Raw genomic sequence first — 20,180 nt, forward strand, 5'->3', positions numbered from 1 at the left:
GATGTTTTTGATGGACTGCGCTTCTGGGAGGTGAGCGTTGATGAGGTTTTGTTAATTGTAGCGGAGGAACCCTAACGTGGAAGCATGCTTTGAAAAGTAGTTAAAAAAATGCCCTTTGTTTGCCAAACAATCTGATTGGGATAAATACAGCATAAGAATTTCAAAGTAAACACAACTATATGAAAAGATCTAATAGCTCAACATGACGTGATCCCTACAACCACAATATAGAGCTGCTTTTATTATTTCAGTCAAGATGCTTCTGGACTTTTTTTTTTCCACATGGGTAGTACTTGAAAAATGGAAATATTCTCAGGAAGTTTGAGGGGAAACTATTAATCACTCATAATTTACTGGGGATTAATTTATATCAAATGCTTTCAGAACTGGAAGTGACTTTAGAAATATTTTAGACCAGTTCTCAACCAAGGGTGATTTTAGCCTCCCAGGGGACATTTGGTAACGTCTGGAGACCTGTTTGGTCGTCACAGCTTAGGGGCCCTCCTGGAATCCAGTGGGCAGAGGCCAGGGACGCTGCTAAACATCCAACAGTGCATAGGGCCATCCCCACAACAGACAATAATCGGCCTCAAATATCAGTAGTATGACTTGTTGAGAGAGCTTGTTTTCAACCAACTCCCTTCCTTTTGGAGTGAGATGCCCAGAGCTTGAAGATGATTTGCAAAGTCACTCAGCCAACCAGTGACGGGAGGAGGGGCGTCAACCTTGTCCCCTGTTCCGTGCTCAAGGCTCATTTCACTACAATGGAATAAAAGGCTTTCCCCCTGGTATCTTATTGAGACCAGCAGTGTGAGTTGAGAAAATATAAATTTTGATAGCTAATGCAGGATTCAGGAAAACGTGAGAGGATAATTCTCCACCAGAGATCTGGGAGGAAAGATAGATACAAGTAGTGGGAGGTGAGAGTCTGCAAGCAAGAGAAACGAAACAGCCAGAGAGCCATAGTGGGGGTGACGGAAACCAATTGCAGAAGAGGCACAAAAGGAGCCGTGGGGACATATCCCCCCAAATGTTGCTTGCTTAGCAGTTTAATATGGATATTTCTAGGCTGACTAACTTGTCCCAGTTTGCCTGGGACTGTCCTGGTTTTAAGACTGAGAGTCCCATGTTCTGGGAACCCCCTCCGTTCTGGGCAAACCAAGTGTGTTGAGTTTCCCATTCCTTCACACGAACAGACTTGATCAAAGTTTTTCTACCAAATTGCATATTTGGACAATTTCAGTGAAGGGCACATGAGACCTCTTCTGCACAGTTTTGCAACTTCCTACGAATATATAATTATTTCAAAATAAAAATTTTTAAGTAGTTTATTGAATGTGATCTGAGTGAATCACTAACCTTCTTTCAACCGAGACTCCAGGGCACTTTTACGGGACCAGATGGGACAGCCAGAGTAGAAAGTCATAGGATGTCACAACCACTGTGGGCACTAATTTCATAGGTAGTAAGGGTACCATGTGGTCACGGGACAAATGGTGTGGTTGCCATTTAAGCATGGTCAAAGGGTTACTTAATCTTGAGGTAGTCCAGATCTTTCTGTGGTGGTAAATAGCGCAGTTTAAGGTATATGCAAAGCAGAATTATTTATATAAGAAAAAAAATTGTAGGAGAAACTTCCACTGAGACCATTGCTCATTCATTCATTCATTCATTCTAGTGCCACACACTCTGCTAAGTGGTGAGGAATAAAAGTTGGGTGGGAACTCTTCTTGTCCCTTGAAAGGTTTTTTAGCTTGGGGCTGAAAGAAAGGTATTGAGCAAAAATGTCCATTTTAACTTTAACAATGTAGAACACGCTTCTTTCATAAAAGGGAGAAGGGAACATTCGTTGAACACCTTCTACGTTCAAGTTACTGTGTTCCAGTTAGATAGCTCAGTATCTTCAGGCAGACAAAACCGGACTTTCCAGAGGAACCTGGGGTTTTCAGTGTTTGGACATCTTTAAAAGAACATTTGAATGTAATGGAATATTCATTTTTTAAAAATAATTTTTAGTGCTTATTTATTTATTTTGGAGAGAGATAGAGAGCGAGAGGGGGACGAGTGGAGAAAGTGGGAGACAGAGAAGTCCAAGCAGGCTCTGCACGGTCAACGTAGAGACCAACGAGAGGCCCGAACGTGTGAATCATGAGATCGACACCGGAGCCGAAATTAAGAGTCGGTCACGTAACCAACTGAGCCACCCAGGTACCCTTGGAATATCCATTTTTTAAAGAGGAACATCCACAAGTAAAAATTGGCCTCATGGGCCTGGGAAGCTGAGCATTGGGTAGAAGTGTTTGATCAGAAGATTTCTCAATCCATTCCAAATTTCTTATCTCTTTAGGTTAAATCCTGGAAAAAACTTATATAATTATCTGAAAATGTTCTAATTTTCAAGGCCACATGACTCTTCCACATGGGGAGGGAAGGTACTATTTTACAGGGTTTGTTGTCAGCCTTGCTCCTGTCTCTTAGATGAATTCTCTTTTAGCTGCAAATGAATGTTGCTGTATGTTTTACCCAAAGCAGAAGAAAAGTACAGTGGGCACTTGGCCATATCAGGTGGGTCAGGAGACAAAGGAAACAGAAGGAAAAAGGAGAAGGAAGAAGGAAAGCACAATATGCTAAAACAGAAACTGGAAGTCATGGAGGCAAACCATGGACTCTTCTTTTCATTCAGAATTGCTCATGGTTAGGAAGTCAGAGCAGCCATCTTGTTTTTAGGTGAGTCCCTCTCTAGGTTTCTGTCTTTGGCCTTCAGCAAAGACATTACTGGAAGAATCCCTGGGGGGAAGCTTTTAAAAGAATACCTACCCTCAAGCCCCACCTCCAGAGATTCTGATACAATTGGTCTTATATAGGACTTAAGCATTAGTATATCCTCGAAGGTCCCGGGGTAGAGTCATAACTGAGAACCAGTATTTAGCATAAACTGCTAATTTTTATGGATGGAGAAATCAAGCCCCAGAGACATTAGACAACTGAGAGAGGTTCACACGGCTAGACGCAGAGGTGGATCTAGAACTCAAGCGTCCCGCTTCCCATGTGATAATTTTCCACTACTGCATTTTGAATGCCTCACATATGAAGAATAAGTCCCTAATGCACTTCTGTTTTTAAAAACACCTAACATGGTACCGAGCACAAAGCAGCACTTAATAAATATTTGCTGAATGAAGGAACATGGCACATGTTTAATTTTCTCCCCCACACCCACCAGAAGTATTACAATAACATGTTCTTAGACGCTAAAGTGAAATGGAATGACTTTCACGTTGAGTCCCTTTCTTAGGGTTCAGTACCTTTTTGTGACTCAATCTACGAGCCTGTGATTGAGTGGATCATAGAATTCAAGGGGATTTCCATTAAAGTAATGAAGTAGCAGTTGGCTTTTCAGCTTCAAATTCTTTCCCTTGTTAAAGAAAGTGAAACATTATCTTGAGTAGGGTCGGCTATTTAAATCCCGCTGAATGGATTTTCAATAGAAGTGATTGAAAAAAAACATTTTTAATTTTTTGGAGGAATTTGTTCCATTCTGTCTTGTGTTTCATTATAAACAGGTTTTTTTTTTTTTTAGCAGAAATTATTCTTCGTGCCATAAATGTGTGGTGAATGCCTCCCAACCATATTTCCACACAGACCACAAGTCTTTGCCAATTTTTTTTTTGTACGTAGAGCCCCCACTGATGATGGCTCAGAACTGAAACCCGATCTAATGCTACTAAACTCCTGGATTGAGAAGGGTCTTAAAATCAACTTTGGCGGTTTAGACAGAAATTAGCCCAGAGCCTCTGGTTTCTCTCTTTTACTAGAATTGTTGATGATGCAAGACAAAGCCTACTGAATATTGGACAGTAAGCCTTTGAGGGCAGGGATCATCTCTCTTCTCCTCACTTTGATATCCTTCACACATGGGGAGCGCTCTAAACCATGCATTCTCAGTGGAGATGAGAGCCCCCTCCAGGGTGATTCTTGGGGGAAGGGCGTAAGAAAAACCTTAGAAATGGTTTATGGCCCTTCAAAGGGCCACAGTGCATAAGCAGATATACAGTATATCTGTGGCACTAAATTTTCATGGGGAGATTGGGTGAAAAAGATCTAAAGGCTCCTTGGAGTTATAATTTAAAAAACATTTTGAGGGGCCCCTGGGTAGCTCAGTCGGTTGGGCGTCCAACTTCAGTTCAGGTCATGATCTCACTGTTGGTGGGTTCTAGCCCCATGTCGGGGGCTCTGCGCTGATAGTTCAGAGTCTGGAGTCTGCTTCGGATTCTGTCTCCCTCTCTCTCTGCACCTCCTCCCTCGCACTGTGTCTCTCTGTTGCTTGAAAATAAATAAAGGTTTAAAAAAAAAAGTTTGAGAAACACTGCTCTAAACATATTTATTGACTGAGTGTAATGTATGGCGGGGGATGGTGTTTCATGGCTCCATCTTGGGCAAGTAACCTAAGCAAAGATTCCTGTATCTGGAGACTTAGCCAACTGCCATAATATTTTGACTTCGGTTTCAATTATACTCCACATGTCCCACTGTCCTTGTGGTTTGAGATTCAATGTGAAGCCACAGGCACCAGGGAGGACTCGTTGGTCCTTCACCAATTTGAGTGTAAAAGTGAAAATTCCATCAGGGAAAAATCGGAAGGGAATGAAGCTGGTACCACGAAAGTAGCAAGGAACAAGGCAAAGCTATTTCATGGGGAATGACCCACAAACTATCTCTTACAGAGCGTCCATTCAGCTATGACTCTGCCACATACCCAATTTTTTTAAGACACAAATCTCAGTTTCCTCCTCTCTGGAATGGGGACAAGAGTAGGTGTCATCCCCACCTCAGAGTGTTCTGGTTGATATCAAATGGGATCACACGTGCGGACACACAGTCTAACCTGTAAGTTGTTAATTTTAGCATATTGTTATTTTCCCGATGATTGAAATATTATTTCCCTAGACTATGAGGACGCAAGCAAGGATTTGAAAGAGTAAGATCTTTCCATGCCAGTGAAAGATCCATTTCAGGCCCTGGAAGACTTCACATGACGTGCCGCATGCCACGTGCCCCTACTTGGATGCAAAAAGAGCTGGAAGGTGAGGCCTCAGACCAAGCACTTACTTTCCAGAAGCGAATTTGTACAATTGAAGGGCGCCACAAGGAAGACAGCTAACAGGCTGTACCATGAAAGAAAACCACTTAAAACTATACCTAAATGTTAATTACCCATAGCACAAGCAATCAAGAAGTTAAACCATCTTAGAATGGTACCTTCAAAAGTGGTTCCAGTTCTGCATCTTGACCCCCATTTCTGTCCTTGGGTCTCTTTCTCTTTGCAAGAACACCTCCTTCTTCCTACTTTCATTGTGTGTATTTTACCGTTAGGGCAAGTGCCCTTCTATCTGTAGGAGTTTCTTTAACCATAGATTCCACCCCTTTACCCTACAGGAGTTTTCCCTTATATTGGAGTTTATTCAGTCTGGAATAATCTGCCATCTTGGGAGATTCCTGGGGAGAATGTAGGACAGTAGGGCACTCCATGGAAGCCTTTGACATTCCAAGACCTTCAAACAAATCCACTGGGAGGGGAACACAATGGTTCTGGTCCCTGTAGAGCTTTCCACACCAAGGTAAGGGGCAGTTACACTTTCTTATCTTTCTACTTTTCTGGAGGATTATTGAAACAGATACACACGTATAGATACATATAGAGGAATCTTCTGAAGACAAAGATCACTTTTCAGAAAAAATTCCAGTTTCAACCCACAGAAAGGGACAGAAACCCTTTTTTAACTGCACCACCATGGTAAGCTGCTTTGGTAAACTGCTTCTCTCATAGTAGAGTTCATGATTCAAGTATTAAAACAGAGTAGTGTTGGTTGGTCATTTGTTTTTCACTCATCTTTGAATTTAAAAAAAAAGTTTATTTATTTTGAGACAGAGAGAGTGTGAGTGGCAGAGGGACTGAGAGAGAGAGAGAGAGAGAGAGAGAGAGAATCCCAATCAGGCTCCACAATGTCAGCTCAGAGCTTGATGTAGGGTTTAAACCTGAGATTGTGACCTGAGCCGAAATCAAAAAGTCAGATGCTTAACCAACTGAGCCACCCAGGCACCCCTCCTCTTTGATTTTTAAAAGTACGCTTAAACTTTGGGAGAATAAGAAATATGAAGCATTGTATTTATCATTTGCAATAGTTTAATTAAATTCCCAGACAAATGCTATTCCTCACCCCCCAACCCTATGGGGAGTAAGACTAGTTTCATTCTTCCGCTTAAGACTTATTTTCACTTCCTTCCAGCCTGCTTTCCCCTGTTCATTTGTGCTTCAATGCCTTTGCCTACTGTGTCCCCCCTGACTAGCAATGCCCTTTGAATGATTTTTTTTTTTCATCTTTCAAGATCCAACTCACTCTGTGCCACTTTCCCTGGCTTCTCTGGCCCATGCTGGCCTATTTCTCTGACCTCCTACTATGTTCCACAAAGTTGAATAAATAATTGCTTTACATGTTTTTTCCTCTGTTGCCAAGGTTGTATTTGCCGGCACGTGGGGTAAGTGCTTTATACATATTTATTGTCTGGATGAATCTCACTTGATGGCTGGATGTGAGAGAACATTCTTGGGTAATTGATGAGAACTGGTGTTTCTTCAAACTCTCTGGGAACAAGGAAATTAGCTTATGACTTCATTCTCACAGGCTGTGCAAACTTGAGCCACTTACCTAACTTCTGTAAGTCTCGGTTTGGGTATAAAATGGAGATTAATGGAAAAAACGACCACTTTGTCCATTTTTTGGAAGAGTGAGGAATAAGATAGGAAAAGTGGCTAGTGCAGCGCCTGGCATATAGCAGGTGTTCAATCCATAGTAGCTGTCATTAAGAGTGTTGTTATCGTCGTTATGGTTATTCTCCGCATTATCCGATACAGTTCTGGGCATGTTGATTGACTATTTAGTCCTGAACAATGAGGCTGTTCAGATGTCCTGTAGCATCCTTCACTGGTCTGTTCTCTATGATTTGCTCAGGGTGCAAGAGACCTGTCGAGGAAAATAAGTTGGAAGATTCAGTAGAAGTGCTGTATCCAAGTATCATAGCCAAGCTACGTAAAAAATGAAAACTTTCCCACTGAATTTCCTGGACTGGCATGAGGTGGGTGTCGTACCCACACCTTAGTTCAGACTACGTGAGGAGTGTGATAAACCAGAACTCTGAATAGTGGCTTTCATGAAGCGGCTCAGATAAAAATCTTACTATTCAATTTTTTATTTACAACTTAGAAATTCTAGATTGGTTGACGTTGGCTCCATGCTTTAAACCAACTGATGGGAAGAAAAATCTGTTATTGATTTACTGGCCTTCTTTTTTTTCTTTTTTTTTTTTTTTTCCCTCTTGCCTCTGAGCACTGATGAAAAGTCTCTCCAAAACAAGTATTGGGGGCCTCACAGTCCTCAGGGAACTGAGGGAGGAGGTGTGGGGTGGGCGGCATTTGCATCTCATTGCTGGCTTCGTGGGTTGTGTCCCTTCTTCAAACGTTTCACTCTGGCAAGCCACTCTTCTTCCCCCATCCTCAGGGAAGCCCTTGCCCAGCAGAGTGGCCCATAAGCAGGAATCAGCAGACTTGGATTCGGTTCCAACAGGGCTCCCTCGACAGCCCCTCCCATGAGCTATACACATCTCAGTAGACGACTTCCCTGGACAGTCTGCTACCTTTGCCACTCTATCCCCCGAGGGGAGGGTCTAGAGGTGGAACAGTTCCATCAGGTAGGTAAAGTTCCAGGGGGAAAGACAGACTTTGATCCAGCCATAGAGGAAGCCTCATACTCTGCGTTAGGGCTAAATCTGAAATTGGACACGCACACACACACACACACACACACACACACTAATGATGGGGAGCTGAGTGCCAGATAGCATGCTAGGTGCCATCTTACATATTCTTCATAACAATCCTGGAGAGTGGAACTTATTACCTTGAATAAGGCTCAGAGAGCCCAGGCGGCTCCCCCAGCATCACATGGCTGGTGGGTGGTTGGAGCTGAACAAACCATTTCCCCCGGGCTTCGATCGCTCACGGGAGGGGGTTGCTTGGGCTTCCTGGCCTCAGTAGAGACGCACGGGTCACTACAGAGAACTGCGCTCCAGTAAGCTGGCAAGAGAATTCTGGCCGCGGAGGCAGCGCCCTGCCCCTCGCCCTGCCCGTTTTTCAAAACAGCCGGCCTTCGACCAGGCCCAGCATCACTCCCGCCATATCTGATTCGATAAGGAGTTGCAGAGCCAATAAGATTCAAGGGGAGGGACGTGAACTTCGCCTCTCCATGGGGAAGATGACAGTAAATGTACGGTCCTATGTAGTTTCACCGGGTCTCCAGAGCAGCTTGTTCCCAGGGAGTTCTGGGGGCGCTGAGTTTTTTACTGTACTTCATTTTCATGTTGTACCTTGCGCTTTTCAGAACATCTCAGGGACTATTTACTTCATTTGATTCTCTTCTCTATTTTTTTTTTTAAGTTTACTTATTTATTCTGAGAGAGACAGAGACAGCGCGAGTGGGGGAGGGGCAGAGAGCAGGAGAGAGAGAATCCCAAACGGGGGCCGCACCACCAGTGCGGAGCCTGATGCAAGGCTCAAACTCACGAACCGTGAGACCATGACCTGAACTGAAACCAAGAGTCAGTTGCTTAACCGACTGAACCCCCCAGGTGCCCCTCATTTGATTCTCTTTTCTAAACAGAGCAGCTGGAGAGATTCTTTTTAAGAGTCAAGTCAGATTATGTCATACGTCTGCTGAAAATCTTCCTTCCAGTGGTTTCCATCCTACTCAGAGTCAGAGTCAAAGGCCTTACAAGGTCCTAATCCATCTGGTCCCATTTCCTTAGGACCTCAGACTTACTACACCCCCCACCCTCATCCCTTCCATTGCTCTGGCCTTGCTGTTTTTTAATGTGCAGGCTCACTCACCTTTGCCTCAGGGCCTTTGCACCACCTGGAATACTCTTCCCGCAAATGTTCTCTGAGGTCCCTTCTTTGCATCCTTTGGGCCTAAATCTCAATAGCTGCCTCTTAGACATGCCCTCCCTGGTCTCTCTTCAGCACTCCTCATTCTCCTTCATGTCTGACTATTTTGCCAAGACACTTATCACCGTTAGAAATTCTACATGTGTAGTTTACTCATTTATCTGCTTCCCCCCGTGGAGCTCTAGGGAGAGAGAGATTTTTACCCAGTTTACAACTCCACCGCCCCCCCCCCCACTTCCCCGAGACTACCACAAGGCCTGCCCCTGAGCGATGATCCATAAATATTTAACTTCAATATGAAATATTGAATAAAAGCATGAATTCTCGCAGCAATGATATTTTCTAGTCAAGGTAAGTATTGTGCTCTCAGCTTTACAGATGAAGAAACAAGCCCACGAGTTTCCGTGACTGGTCTGAGGTCACGCAGATGGTGATAGAACTGTCTAGAACCGGGTGCCATGACCCCTAGCCCCAGGTCTTTTGGGCAATAAATTGCTGAGTTCCCATGTGGCTATTTCCATGCAGGGATGTGAACGACTCTGATATGGGTTCAGATACACAGACACGCAGGCTCCCACTGCAGTGAGAAGAGGGTACCACACGACTATCATTTCCTGGACAGAGAAATATGCATCTCTGCCCGCTGGGTTCAGAGCAGTAGTAATTACGAGAGTCTGGAAGGAAGTGAGAAAAACATCAGGGACATTTAACAACCTTCACTGACCTGCAAATTATTATTTACAGTAACACAGAGCATTTCCTCTGCGGAGGCGAAGACACAGAACATATTATGCCTTTTTTTTTTTTTTTTTTTTTTTTTTTAACATATAAGCCTGAATCCCCATAGCACGCTCCGGAAGCAGATGAAGAACAGAAAAGAGTGAGTGGACAGGTCAGGATGGACTTAGCCTTAGGGGATGAAAGGAACGAATTCTCGCCATCCTTTTTATTAAATTCCTCCCAGAAACTCCCTGAATTTGATATTAAAACAATCTGAGAATCGCATTGTAAACTCTTCAGAGTCAGGGTCGGGCCTTACTGTTCGTGCATCTCCTGTTGGTTGAGCATACTGCTTTGGGACAGAAGGCCCGGAGAAGTGTGTCCAAATTGACTGCCAGGGCCAGGGCTGGAAGAGGCTTTGATTCGAGGCTCTTCCAACCTTGGCCCCCGGGGCACCCACCATCCCTGGCCTGGGCCTACCAGAGCTCTCCGCCTCTGCCGACAGGGAGCTCATTACCAACGAGAGCAGTCCTTGGTTCTTATTATACTTCTCAGGCTGAACTCCTGTCTGCCTCCTGTGAGGCCCACCCTTCGGCTCTAGTTCTGGGCTCGGGGGTGAGAGAGACTGAGTTAACGTCAGGTAAGCACTTGCACGTGTGAACTAACATGTTCTCAGTGTCTCACAGGCTCTAAAAGGCAGAACTTGGCAGCTAGGAGTTCTTGAAAGCAGGAGTTCTCTGAAAGTCCTCCTGTGTGTGTGTGTGCGTGCGTGTGTGTGTGTGTGTGTGTGTGTGTTACGGGGTGGGGACTGGGTTTCCAGCGTGATGGTGCAGAGCATGACGTTGGAGTCAAGATGCCTGGGGTCTGCTCCTGGCTCTGTCACACAGCTGTGTGGTTCGGGTATGGCACTTAGCCTTTCTGTGCCTCAGTTTCTCCACCTGTAGAATGAAAGTAATAATGACAGCTTCATAGGGTTGTTGTGAAGCTTAAGTGAGCTAATGTCTGCGAAGTGCCTACCTAGCCCATCGTTAGCCCTTCTATGCTGTCCACACACGCCTGCTCATGCTCACTTGCTCTCTCTCTCTCTCTCTCTCTCAAAAATAAACATTTAAAAAAATTTTTTTAAATAAATAAATAAACGTGACAGCCTCTACCTCTCGACTCGTGACAAAGCCTGCACATCAGAATGAATTTCTGGATTCATTTAGTCAGAATTAGCGCAAAATCACATAAAATAAGAAGAAAATGGTAGCCATGTACCAAATGTTGGATGGGTTAGAAAAGAACCATGAAGAAAGGAAGCTGACACTCCGAGGGCCAGCTGTGGCCCGGGCCTGTGTGAGGCCGTCCGCCTGCCCCCTCCTTCCACAGCCCTTGGGGTCGTGGTCAGAATCTCCCTGTTGTTAACGATGAGCAGTGAGCAGCTCAAAGTGCCCCGCTTTGAATCGAGAATCCCAACCCTAGTCAGTCGGCATCCGGCGGTGGGGGAGAAGCCTTCAGGATGTGGCGGGAATTTGGAGCGGGGGGGCAGGAGACCTGGTTTCTTATCACAAGTATTGAGGCAGGCTGGCTCCTGTTTCTTGACAGGTCAAGTGGGCATCGGGATATCCACTTTACATTTCTCCCAGGGTTTGTAAGGTTGCTTTTGGTCATTTAATTCATTTATGTGTAATGTTTATTTATAGGCACAAGAACAAAACCAGAACTACCAAGGGCTGTTGGAGTGGGGGTGTGGTCTCTTTCTCAGGCCCCAGCTGTGGGCCCGTGCCCCGGACGTGGCTCCCTAACTATGTCAGTATTTAGTTTTGGCGATTTCTACTACACACTTAGATAATTCCCTTATACAGCTGTGTCTTGAACGTGTTTAAATTGCATCCGTTCTCCCTCTGCTATGACAGGGATTTTAGCACAATTACGCACTCTCTCCTTTCCTCTGTGTTTTTGTACCTAAGACAGTTGTCTTGATAATCTCCTGGTCACCTTCATAGTTTTAAATAATGTACCTAAATCTTCACGTTGTGATTCCTCAGCTGTTAAGCAGGACCTGTCGACTTGCCGGTAGAACAGTGCCACAGAAACGTCTGCCCCTTTGGCTCCTTGCCACCTCCCAGGGCCCAGGACCTTCCCAACACAGGTAGGCACTTGCTTGCTATTTGCTGCACGGACGACTGTATCCTGAGCCAGAAGCACACCTGCGCTGCCTTCCCCTCCCCCACCTTCCCCACTTCCTTCTCTGAACTGTAGTATTCACTTTACTTTTTCAGGGTTTTTACGATTTATATTCTAGGCCTTCCAGGTTTCATCTGTAGGTTGGTTGGAAAACCTGAAAAACAGGGACACCAGGGTGGCTCAGTCAGTTGGGCATCAGACTCTTGGTTTTGGCTCAGGTCATAATCTCACGGTTTGTGGGTTCGAGCCCCCCATCGCGCTGTGCACTAACAGCGGGAAGCCTGCTTGGGATTTCTCCTTCTGCCTCTCCCCCACTTGCATCTCTCAAAGTAAGTAAATAAAAAAAAAAAAGAGAAATTCTGAAAAGCAATACAGAGGGTATAGAATACTGTGATTATAAAAATATTATATATTGCAGAACCAAGGAATATAACCACATCTGCATCACTTAAGAAGGGGACCTTGGGCAGGGGATGTTCCAGAAGCCAAGGCCAAGTGGATTTTTTTTTTTTTTTTTTTTTTTTTTTTTTACCCAAGCAAATGCCGTCACAGCCAGTTGCTGTCCATGGAGGAAGGTTGGGGGCTGTAAAACTCAGAAAGGTTTTTATTTGTTTTTATTTTTTTTTTCAACGTTTATTTATTTTTGGGACAGAGAGAGACAGAGCATGAACGGGGGAGGGGCAGAGAGAGAGGGAGACACAGAATCGGATTCAGGCTCCAGGCTCTGAGCCATGAGTCCAGAACCTGACTCGGGGCTCGAACTCCTGGACCGCGAGATCGTGACCTGGCTGAAGTCGGACGCTTAACCGACTGCGCCACCCAGGCGCCCCCAGAAAGGCTTTTAATAGTGACCCCACAGCCTATCCCTTTTCTTCATAGCTATGGTTCTGATTTGGGAGTCTCCCCAGGGCTTTTCTGGGAAGGGCACCTCCTTCCCCAGGCTAGTTCTCTCTTCCTCTATGTGTTTTTGGGGTGTAGATTATTCCACTCAACTTTATCCGTCAATAGGACCTCATCCTCTTTGTGTACTAGGCGTTTGTGAGATTTTTCTGGATTGCTGCTGGGATCTTTTCATGCTCGATATGGATTTATTCTTTTGCATTTATTTACTGTTACTTCAATAAGACTTGGGAAGAAGGAGAGGTAAAGTAGGCCCAAGGTGCCCTTTTGACCTTCAGCATTTATTTTGAAAATTTTGAAATGAACAAATATTTCTTCAGTGAATAACTAGGAGACCTTCTGGTTCAGGTGAGGAGGCTTGTTATGAGTGGGTGTTTGATGGGGTCAGAGAGCCAACACTTACATCCTAACAAACAGGGCCAATTTCACGTCCTTATAGATAAAAGAATACTTTCACCGGGACTACCTTGACAAGTTCATGTGTCCATGAGATGAGAATAGAGGGAAAAAAGTACAGGAACAAGTTCCAGCGATGAGAAGAAGCATGACAGAATCATTCCATAATTTATCTTAAGGCAGCAATAATTTGTGTGTCTGGAGACACGCTTTGCAGGGAAAAGAGTCAAGACTCGCTGAGGTGATGTCACGTAACAGAACGCGTGGGGTTGGTGACAAGCAGACGGAAGTCTGAGACCTCGTTGTGTCTTATATATCTTCTGCAAAGTGGGTACAGTAAAATCTGCTCGGCGAGGATTGAGCAAAGCGACACATGGGAGGTACTCGGCATAGTGTGGGTTCTTTGGGACTGGTGATCCCCATGAGGCCGGGGGAATGGACTAGAAGAAAGTTGAAAGATTTGTATACCAGCTCTGCTGGGTTTACTGCAGCCATTGCTGTATCTTTATTGTCTTTCTGTCTGTTTTTGTCTGTTTCTCTCCCTGTCTCTTCTCCTCTCCCACCCCAGTCCTCAGCGCTAGTAAAATCTTTAAGCATCCTTTGAAAGAAAATTGCATGGTATCAGTCACAGGAATGTGCTACCATTTCACAGTGGCCATCCGCAGCTCTCTCCCAGGACCCCAGATGGAGAATCCCAGCCAGGCAGGAGAGCCTTTGGTGGAGGGGGAGTGGTGTTTCCTGGATGCTCTTTTGCCCTCTCAGCCATTTCCCTTAAGATGAAATGATCCCCTAGTTATGGGACAAATTTAGCCCCTATCCCTCCATGGCCAGGGGCTGTGGCAATATTCTACTGACTCCTCCTCACTGGATTTTGGAAGTGTAGGCCGGAAAATCACTGTCAGGTTCTGAGGGCAGCACATTATGGAATAATCAGGACTTGGCACAGGATGATGTTAAAAGTGCTTTCTTTCTTCCCCAACACTACTTTCAGAGATGCTTGGTCAGATTGTTCTTCACTGCTTGGGGGCCGGCAACAGTGCACAGATCCACATGACCTCCCGGAAACTGGGCAAGTCCCTACTCCACCAGAGTCGGACTAGACCTCTTGGTCCCATCAGCCTCTCGTCTATAGACACTTTTCCTCATGGTAAAGCAGCCCACCATGAGCTCCCCGAACGCTCCCTGAGGTCAAGCCTCTCCCCCAGTGAGGGATTAGAAGCGCCAACCTCACTGGCTGTGTGACTTTGAGCAGGTTACCTAACCTCTCTGGGCCTCCATTCCCCCAGCTCCAAAGCGGAGTTAACAATAGAACCTACCTCAGAGGGTTGGGATGGGAATTCCGCGCGTTAGTTTATCCATGAAAAGCCTTAAGACAGTGGTTCTCAACTTTGGTGTGCTCAGAATCCCCTGGAGGGCTTGTTAAAACACAGATTGCTGGCTCCCAGCCCAGCACGTCCCTTTAGTTTGCATTTCTAACTAGTTCCCAGGTGATGCCTACGCTGCCTGACCGAGAACCGCCCCCACCCCCCCACCCCCATTTTAGAACAACGCCTGACATGGGACCAGCGCTGGGACCAGTATGATTTATTTGTTACTCGTTATTTACCTGAAAGATTTAAAAAAGGAATGCCACGGTACCTTTGGAATACTTGGCCTGATTAGGTAGTCCTGTTAGAAGATTCGGGATATCAAGGGGATTAGCTAGCCCTCCTATCTCGCTGGAAGGGCTGTAGGAAGATTAGGAGATGGTGGGGACCGGAGACGAGACGGGCAGCCTGGATGCATTTCAGTAACCAGGAGCCCCGTTGGCCTCCCTCTGCCGCTGAATTTATGGATAAAACAGAAGGCAGGCGCTGGGGAGCCAGATGAGGCCTGCCTTGCCTCACTCTCCAAGTATTTGGGGCTCAGGGTGGTACCAGGGGCTGTGGGAAATCATGACACTAAAGACTGGACCGCGGCCTTCGGCGATCTCAGTGGCAGAGCTCCCCCCCCCCCACACCAAACAGTAAATAGCCACTGGGGGCGTGTAAGGTGAACAGGTTGCCCCCCCCCCCCCCCCCCCCCCCGTGTACTAGCCTTACGGCCTTGGGGGAGATGCTCTCGCTGGCTGAGCCTCAGTGATCTCGTGTATCCTCCCAGGGTCCCTGTGATGATAGGAAGCGCGGCAGAGCCCCGTGAGAGCGGGGACCTGTCTGTGCTTCGCACTGTGGCATCCTTGCTCCCGGCTGGTCCCCCCCACATGACAGGTGTGCCCTACTCTTGGATGCTCTGCTGAGTAAAGCACTCGCGGCATCTGGCTGGTGGCGTCTGGGCACGGGCAGCTGTCCTTGTGACTTCGGGTGAGGACTGGCCTCATCGGGGGAGACGACTGGAAGATGTGGCAAGCTCTCCAGATCTGGAGGGATGGCAGGGAAGAGGAGGACGGAGGACGGAGGAAGGAGGGTGTTTCAGATGGGGCTGAGGGCATAAGGCAAGGGGCGTTCCAACAAGGGGCGTTCATCTCCCCCCAACTGCCTGCCCATGAAAAAAACAAGAGGCAAAGAATACAGGTCAGTTTCTTCTTGTTTGCCTTCTGACAGAGCATTTTGATAGAGACCAACCTGGGCATAAAAGAACATTCTTCATGTTCTCTGATCATGCCAGAGTGTCCTAGGTCAGTGCGTGCATAGGAGGCGTTCCACAATCTGTCTTCAGCTTAACTTTCCAACCGCATATCCATTTCGTCCCATCCAGGACTGTGGTGGCCCCCTAAACCTGGAAAACTCCTATTCATCCTTCAGGACCCAGCCAGTGCCTCCTTCTTACGCAGGCCTCAGAAGAGGAGGTCGCTTCTGTTGCATTTCCCCAGCCTCCGGTCTGGAAGGAGAAACACAATTCAGCAAAGCTCCCTTCACCGGCTCCGGCCCCACCTGTCACTAGGGGAGCCTCAGCCGCCCGACCTTCCACGGCTTCCTTCTGTAGTTTTCCTGAGTGTCTCCAGAAGGTGTCATCTGTGTGCTCTCCTGTGGGCAGCTGTTTATCTCCCGCATGGCATTTGTCAGTGCCCTTCTCCGCGGAGGGGGAGCAGGCTGCGGGGTCCCCCCGCCCCCCCCCGGCTGCTGTCCGTGTGCCAGTGGTCTAACTGAGGCCACAGCACAGCGCCGCCTCCCGCTGCTGCGTGCTGAAAGCTGAGCTTGCTTTCCCGCAATCACGTGGTCTGGCTCCCAGATCCGTGCTGCAGAACAACTCCGAAATGGGGACAATGAGAGTCTAAGAATACAGACGGGCTATGAATAGCTCCTGCTCACCACGCCTTTCCTGTGCACGAGGAAGGGCGCTATAAACCCTTCTGTGGAATCCACGTTGTAATCCCCGCGCTGAACCCTGGACTGTTGCTAGTGAGGACCGCAACCCCCAGAGGCTCAGGGAGATTCAGTAGCTTGCTTCGGTGTTCACAGCTGGTAAGGGGCGGCTAGGAGTTTCAACCCGGGTCAGCTTGGCTCCAGAGTCCAGAACCTTCATGTCCCTGCCTTGGTATGCACACCAGCTCCCATGAGACGGAGCGATGCCCTCCTCAATGCTTCCCAGTTCCCTTGGCAGTCCATCGGCTGGAAGGCTCTATCTTACCCCACAGCAGCCCCTGGCTCTTAGTACAAGTTCAACGACGATTAAATGAATGAAGAAATAAATAACTAGAGTCTTAGTCTCACCTGACACTCCCACCCCCAACTGATGGGCCTGGGGAAGGTCTCCATATCTATCCTTCCTCAACTTTCACCAATCAGGGCAATAATATTGCTTGGATGGGGTTCTTATAAAGCAGGCTGAGACGCCAACGCCTAGGAAACAGAACTCCAGTCTCAAAGGGGTCAATGGCAACAACGTACCAGCCTCACTGGGTTTGGCCCCCCACCTGCTCACACAGGCCTCAGTCCTCTGCAGAGCCCTGCCCAGTCCTTTTGGGAATCCTGGGAGAATATGTCACGTGTGCCAGCAGTGGTCTCCATGCGGTATCTTCCGCTTCCTTCCTTTCCCTCTCAAGGCCCTTGCGATGATGTCCTCTCTGGGCACGGCCCCCTAGGCCGCCTCACCCTGCACCTGCACCCACCACAGGACTATTGTCCACCATGTTCAGGGCCGTCTCCTCTGAGAGTGGCCAGCCCTCACGGTGCCAGAGCCACTCTGTGTCCTGCTTAGACGTGAAAGGGCTGCTACCCTGCTCCGTGTCACACATTCCATCCTCTGGGGCTTGACCAGATGATGATATGAGTGCCCCATGACTTACCAGGTCCTTTAGAAATCCTCTCCTCCAGGGGCGCCTGGGTAACACAGTCGGTTGAGCGTCCGACTTCGGGTCAGGTCATGATCTCACGGTTCGTGAGTTCGAGCCCCGCATCGGGCTCTGTGCTGATGGCTCGGAGCCTGGAGCCTGCTTCGGATTCTGTGTCTCCCACTCTCTCTGCCCTTCCGCCGCTCACACTCTGACTCTCTCTGTCTCTCAAAAAAAAAAATTAATAAATAAACATTAAAACATTTTTTTAAGAGACAGAAAGAAATCCTCTCCTCCAGCTTCACATGGCAGCCCATCCCCAAAGTGCCCAGACGCATGCGTGGAACCGGGGGGTATGTGTGCATGCGCGTGCACTCTTGTGACTCCATGCTCTCCCCCACCCCACCCCTGCCTTGTTCCCCACACTACACGCCAGGCTGCTCCTTAGACTTCTTTCCCCATGACGCTAATCAAACCCTGAGGATAGCTGTTTGCTAGTCTTGGTTCCTCACCCTCCTCCCCACTCATCAGGCAAATCCAGCCACATATGGATTCATTTTAAGGATTATGTGGGACCCCCCCCCCCACTCCCCACCATCTCTTAGCTACAGACTTAAGAAGACCAGCTCCTCAGTCCAGACGTCAGGTGAGCCAGCCTACTGGGGGAGGTGAAGGGTGGATTGAGCTTTATCAACAAGTCTGGCATTTCCAGATTTAAGGCTTGGATTTACTATGAAGCTGATGAGGGCTTAGGTTTCAGGACCTCCCTCCCCGATTTGCATGGTAGAGGCCCCGGTGCTCGTGTGTCTTTATAAAATTGGCAAAAGTACGCTATTTTAAGGCAGTCGGTTAATTGCTGGTTCTTTTTCCTCCCCCATCTTCCCTCCTGCACCTCCCTTCCTGTCAGGTGACATTAGAGTGGCCATGGACATCCTGGAGGATCTGGGTAAAAGGCTATTAGGCTGGGGATACAGGAGTTCGGTTTCCTTGGGTTATGTTAGCATGGTCTGTCGCCATCCTCTTGTGTGGCTGGGTTACTGCAAACCCTCCCGGTATAGGAAAGGCAGAGACACTCCTGCTACCGAAGGGGGAGACTTGCCTCACATCACGGCCCAAAGACGTAGTCTCAGAGTCATCTCTCACTGTGACTGTGTCCCAAGGCACCTGGCGCTGGTAGTCGGAGACAGCAAAGTAGAGGCAGGATAGCAACGTGTGGAGCCAGAAGCTAGGCTGTGGAAAGTTCTTCCCACCATCATGTGCCCAAAATTGTACGTGGAAGATTCCGGTACCACATGGAGGCCTAATTAAAACTATTACCCCCAAAATACCAAAAACCAAAAAGCGAATGTTGATCAGTCACTGCTGGAAGAAAGACTGAATTACCTCTCCTCCCCGTATATAGAAAACAATAGTTCATAATCATCACCTAAAGAAGTAAGACATCCAAAAGAAATGCAAACAAAAGCATAGGAAAAAAAACCCAGTAGTATGGAGGCGTGTCAGAAAGTTAATTGATACAACTACCGTGGGTATCTTTTTGGATTTTGTAATATTTGGGTACTGGATGACTCTTGAAAACTTTTGTAATATCTTGTGGTTTCTTTTCTCCTTCTAAATAAAAATTCACACTTGCGACACATAACGTGCAACAAAATTCATTCTTTGTAACATGCTTTGTATTTTTTTCCCTTAAATTTAATTGTAATTAGCTTCAGGCTACTTCTAATTGTATTAGCCTGAATGGAATGGTATTGTCTTCAGGACCCATATAACCTGCATCTGCCCTGGGCATGGAGTTAGAGAGTATTTGGACCTCTCCCCGCTTCTTGTCTGAATGTCTGAAGGGCTAGGGTGAGGTGGGGTGAGTTTCCCTCTCTTCCTACTTTTCCTGTCAGAATCGGCCATGGCAACCACTAGAAGTTTCCTGCTTCTTATAAGTCATCCTCTCTGGGTGTCTTTCTAGGCTTTTTCTCCTCAGATCTTCTTACTCGTCACCAGTTTTCTTAGATATGTCACCTTAGGACTTGCTACCCAGTCCAGCCTCAGTCAAGACTCTTTATACTGGGCAGTCTCCCCTCCTGTGCCCCACGTCCACAGGGTGATGTTGGATCTTTCCTTCCTTTGCTTTCCTTTCTCTCTGCAGAGTCTCAAGATGTGCTCAGGATAGATCAGGCTCTATTACTAAACAACAATTCCATTCAAGGTCCTCATTGTCCTCAGTTCTGGAAAGAGAGGCCCAGAAATGTTGCCCATGGCCTGAGTCTACAAGACCATGGTTCATGAGGGGTAAGGGAAGGGTGTCTCCAATACTTTGTGAGTTGGTGATATTTGTATTTGAGGTCTCAGCACAGACACAGAAAGGGATGAGGATATCCCAGTGTCCTTCTCTCCCATCAGTGTGACAACTTTTTCAATTATTTATCAACTTCACTCTCACTAGGTGGGAAGAGCATTTTATCTGTAGTTAGAAGATGTGAAATTGACTCTGCTGCTAATTCGCTGAGTGTCCTGAAACAGCTCACCTCTCTCTTGGCGTTTAGAAAATGAGGTGATTGGGTTATGTGATTGCCACAGTCCCCCAAGCTATAACTTATCATGCTCTATGAATCACTGTGCTTGCAAATCTCTAATGAAACAGGGATTACCTACTCCTAATTTTTGCAGACCTAGAATTTGAATCTTGTCCGCTCAGCATTGACAAGAAATCACAAGAAAACAGGTTCACATTAAGGAAAGGGGCCAGGGGGA

The 20,180-nt window shown here is 46.9% G+C and overlaps 1 long non-coding RNA gene across 1 annotated transcript; it reads left to right on the forward strand.

Annotated features, from left to right (window-relative positions):
• The first annotated feature begins 12,923 nt into the window (after nucleotides 1-12,923).
• On the forward strand, nucleotides 12,924-13,291 carry LOC122490615. Its single transcript, XR_006299171.1, has 2 exons — nucleotides 12,924-13,135; nucleotides 13,234-13,291. It is a non-coding gene; the product is annotated as an uncharacterized LOC122490615 (long non-coding RNA).
• Nucleotides 13,292-20,180: the final 6,889 nt, after the last annotated feature.

The sequence above is a fragment of the Prionailurus bengalensis genome, chromosome B2 (assembly GCF_016509475.1).
Source record: "Prionailurus bengalensis isolate Pbe53 chromosome B2, Fcat_Pben_1.1_paternal_pri, whole genome shotgun sequence".
NCBI lineage: Eukaryota > Metazoa > Chordata > Mammalia > Carnivora > Felidae > Prionailurus > Prionailurus bengalensis.